Raw genomic sequence first — 4,980 nt, 5'->3', positions numbered from 1 at the left:
CGACGAGTCACTGGATCTTTTTACGAAAACTCTTAAGAATGGGTCAGCTCCTGTTGCCCTTACACACTACTCCGTCCTTGACAAAGAGTCTCGACTAATAAGAGGACCGAAACTCCTCAACCGAGAGAGTCGAACAAGTCCCTTTTTCCCTTGACTTCTAACTAGACCTTAGAAGACTCGTAACAAAAACATCAAACCAAAACCACCGAAAATCAAGGACCCCTCATTTCACCACCGCTAAGCTAAAGGCGGCTAATGTTGGGCTATAAAGGAACTACAGCACGGTCACATGACTTCACGTCACCACCGCTAAGCTAAAGAAGGCTAATGTTGGGCGTGATAGCGTTTAGTTGTCTCATTTAGACACTTGTTAGCAACCGCTGTTTTTAAATGAACTAGTGTGGTATTTACTGACGTATTTTATGTCTTAGAACAAAATGTTAAAGTTCCTCTCGGTTGAACCACATACTAAACCATTATTTACTCTTTACATTATTATTTACATTCCAGACTAGAAGAAATAAACCGGTATTTTCTTTGAGATTTACTCACTTTGAGACGTTTTGATCTGTTTCTGCAGCCGATAAGAGTGAACGGGGTGAAGGTTTACACAGAGAATGTGGACAAGAGGCAGGTCATCATGGATCTGCAGATCAGGTACACACTCCACCACTCTCACACAAACACTTTAACCCAAATACATTTTATTTTGTAAAGGATAAGGCTTCTGATATTCCATATTTTACCAATTGTCAACAATCCCCATGAAAAGAACAATAACAACAATGGCTACTATCAGCAAAGTAATGCAAATAGTCTCAAATGCACTTTTTACTCTTATTTACATTTTATTTAGCTGACGCTTTAATCCAAAGCAACTTACAATTACCAATTACAGGGACATTCTCCCTGGAGTAACTAAGGGCTAAGTGCCTTACTCAAGGGCACACTAGTGGTGGTGTTCCAGGCGGGATTTGAACTCACAACCTTCCGATCTTCAGCCCACCTCACTATCCATTAGACCACCACTACCCCATTTAAATGACAAATTGTTGAAAATGAAGCTGTTTTATTATATATTTACTTTGTTTTGGTCTTTGCTTAGGATGTGTTGACACTGAAGTTTTAGATTAATACGGAAGAGGATTAGGGTCGCTTTAATCTAAAAAAATCTTCACTTTTGGTGAGAATTGGTCGTCCTTTTGAATCCTCTTCTGTAGAAAAACACTCAAACATTTTCTCTTAAAAATTCAAGTGTTTCTGCTTCAGTTTGTCAAGAACAAATGCAAACCATTAAAACATGAATGTACAATTCACATTTGTATTTCCTTCTTCCTTCCCTCACAAATACCATCATTGAATTTATTTGTAATCTTTCCAGTTTTGTGGGGAATACAGAGATTGACGTGGACATCAAGAAGTACTACTGCAGAGCGGGAATCAAGAGTATTCAGGTAGGACTGCAGCGGGGAATATATAATGTGAAGTGCTATTAACATATTTAATGCTGTGTCATGATGTAGGTTTGTTAGCCAGGGTGACATAGAATACAAATTACCTCACTAAAGAGGTTTGTCCCGTCCTGTTCCTGTTGTGTAACGAGATTTACAAAGTGTTCAAACTATTAGACGATCATCAAAATAAGAGAAATAATTCACTTTTTTCATGTTTTGAATCATTTTAAATGCAATTTTGTTGGTCTTTAGGGTGGTTGTTTGTTAGACAAGCAACACATACACCAACAATCAGGATCCCTGCACTTGTAAATGACTTTTTTTCAAACTACTTTAAATGAACAATCAATAAATCAGAGGAACAATCACCTGGTTACGTGATGATGAAAATATTTCTTGGTTGCAGCCGTAGTCAGATTTGTATTTGTGGAATAATTTCTTTAACATAAAATACAATAGAATAAAGAAAATTATTAAATTATTACTCAAAGTAATTCAGTTTGCATGTTTCTAAACTTGAACTGCACATTAATATTTATTTATGAGGCTAAATAGGTAAAGAAATGGACGGACATTCAGACTGGTTTTCCATTTACTGATAAAGACAATTATCCAATTATCAATTCTGAGTTGCCCGATGCTGTACAGCTTAGAGTTAAAATAACAACAATCCAGCCATTAAAACAAACAAAAACACTGAATAAATTAACATATTAGCCCAAAGTGACCGCCTGCTGCTTCCCCTCCTCTCTCCTCGGCTCGCATCTCCTGTGGGCGGGACTAACTCACGAGGATAGGAGTCGAGGATAGGAGTCGAGGATAGGAGTCGAGGAGGGGAAATCCCAGAAATGAGATATGGCCTAAGACTGCGATATAATGTTTATGTAGCAATAATACATACGACATATATGTTTTAAATGTCTCCAGTACCGATAAAAAGACCAATAACGTTGGAGTTGAACGGCGCGTAAAACACACGTGATGACCTCACCAACGAATCGACGACTGAATTAGTTGGCAACTAATTTGGTCGTCGATTTTAATCGATTAAGTCGATTAGTTGTTGGACCCCTAAGTAGTAATATATAATACATGTTATTTATATAGCGCTTTTCCCGGTGCTCAAAGAGCAGCTGCGTGTGTGTAAACCGCCCGCCCCCTCAGGGCTCTCGACTAACTTTTTTCACCATCCTCCGCTGGAACCGTCCCCCGAAATACAACTAAGCCGTCCCCGAAATTAATGTGGCGTCCCGAAATTTAAAATACTATTTCTACATTATCATTAGCTAGAATCATTCAAAGTGAGCTTTTAACAATAAATACAAACATCAATACAACATCATGAATGCATAATTCATCAACCTTTTATTTCGCACAAACAAAGGCCAAACACTATATTAAACAAACCACAGAGCGAGAATCGGGGAGAAAGCCCTTTCGTACGAATCATGATCATAACAAAAAAAAGTCCACTCTGTCCTGAAGACAGCAAACCAGAGTAACCACTAACCAGGAGGACAGTACTGTAAACCCAGTCAGTCACCCTTTACAAACGCCGCCGCGGACCCCGCCCCTCGCCACAGAAGCGGAGAGAGAGATCCTCGTCTGGATTGGAAAGCTCGAAAATACATCATAGACGCATGTTAGTCCTTATGCCAATATTCAGAACGGAGTGGCGAAACTAAACGCGATATAATTATGTAGCATAATACATATGAGGAATATTTTCTAAATGTATCCAGTACCGAAAAAAAGGGCCGATAACGTCGGAGCTTAACGTTACCACGGTCCTTAATAGTTCAGCCCTGGGCCCGTTTAATACCGGGGCTCGGTACCCCATCCCTAGTATGTAACATATTTCCTTTATGATTTGAGAAGGAAAGCAACACAGATATCATCCTCCAAAGCTTCATCCTCCCCTCTTTAAACAGTGTGGATAACCTAAATCTGATCACTCTTTCAACAGAGTTAATCACGACAGCAGCTACTCATTTTCTTTGACCCTGGTGTGACCCTTGCTTACTGCAGAAACAGCTTTACATAATGTGTTGACACAGGCCTGATAAAGAGCTGTTATCCTCCTCCGCTGCATCAGGCCATAATTTGCTGTTCAGAGATCAGACGAAAGTGAAGCGCAAGAGAAAAGATTTACATACAGTGAATATTTGCTTTTAAACTGTACAGCTGGCAGCGTGTCGGCTTTTAGAGACCTGCCTGAAGAAATAGAGTGGTGTAAAGCTGAGCATGAATGATGAGTCACTTTCTGAGACTTCGCGTACTTTCCTTCACGCCACTTATCAAGAACAGACTGCTTCTTCTGTGTGGAATAAATGAAAACATTCACTATTTATATTATTTTAGCAGGATATTGAAATAAGTTTTCTCATAGTAGCTTAAATATAATAGCTTTTATTAGTAGATATGAAACTTAATCCCCTCGTTTTTTGTTTAGACATTTTTTATCTTTGCCCTTGTTTAAGATTTTGCCGCTGAACAATCCCGATGCCGCTTCATTTTATTATTTTTTATTTACTCTATTCTATTTTATTTATTTATTATTTATTTATTTTATTTTATATTCATTGTAAATTTATATCTTTAAAGCGTATTTATTATTATATTTTATTTATGCATTTATTTAATTTGTCCTTACATAATATTACTAACTTTTCCTTAAGTACAAATCTAAGACTTCTCTACCTCGGGTCAAATCACCATCCTGACACACACAATCTCCTGCCATGTTTTATAAGCAGAAGGAGGTTGGGTGAGTATAAACAAAATGAATCCTAAATCTCTCCACTGCCCATTTTGCTCTTAAATGTTGGTATTTGATTATCACAGGAGTTACGACCAAATTTGGTCTGCAGACGGGGCAGGCTGCATATTCGAGCTCTGAGTCACTGACAGAGAGCGTCCTTGAAGTGAAACATCGGTGGGTGTGTTTGTGTGTGTGTGTGTGGTGGTGGTGTGGTGTGTGTGTGTGTGTGGTGTTTGGGTGTGGTGTGTGTGTTGTGTTGTGGGTGTGTGTGTGTGTGTGTTGTGGTGTGTGGTGGTGTGTGTGTGTGTTGTGGTGGTGTGTGTTGAAAGTCATGTTAAACAGTGAGACGAAACAATAAGATAATACCAGTTGATACCATGTAATCTCGAATTACAGTAAGGAATTCAGCTAAAAACAGCTGATAAATGGCCTTGCATGATATGTTTGGGAAACTTTTTATAAATACTTTCAGTGAGATATTAAACATCACTAAGAGCGTGGGTGGGGGAGGGGAACGTAATTCATTAATAGGGGGGGGGGGGGGGGGGGGGGGGGGGGGGGTGGGGGGGGGGGGGGGGGGGGGGGGGGGGGGGGGGGGGGGGGGGGGGGGGGGGTGGGGGGGGGGGGGGGGGGGGGGGGGGGGGGGGGGGGGGGGGGGGGGGGGGGGGGGGGGGGGGGGGGGGGGGGGGGGGGGGGGGGGGGGGGGTTGTATTGTATCCTCTTCAGCTCCATGGGACGCTGAGGTGTGATGAGCCCTGCTGGGAG

General features: G+C 40.9%; 1 long non-coding RNA gene across 1 annotated transcript; it reads left to right on the top strand.

Moving 5' to 3' along the window:
• Nucleotides 1-578: 578 nt before the first annotated feature.
• LOC104966821 (uncharacterized) lies at nt 579-4,980 on the top strand. Its single transcript, XR_800677.1, has 3 exons — nt 579-657; nt 1,382-1,454; nt 4,942-4,980. It is a non-coding gene; the product is annotated as an uncharacterized lncRNA (long non-coding RNA).

This window comes from Notothenia coriiceps, unplaced genomic scaffold (genome assembly GCF_000735185.1).
Source record: "Notothenia coriiceps isolate Sejong01 unplaced genomic scaffold, NC01 NC01_scaffold00037250, whole genome shotgun sequence".
NCBI lineage: Eukaryota > Metazoa > Chordata > Actinopteri > Perciformes > Nototheniidae > Notothenia > Notothenia coriiceps.
This window is presented reverse-complemented; position numbering and strand designations above follow the sequence as displayed.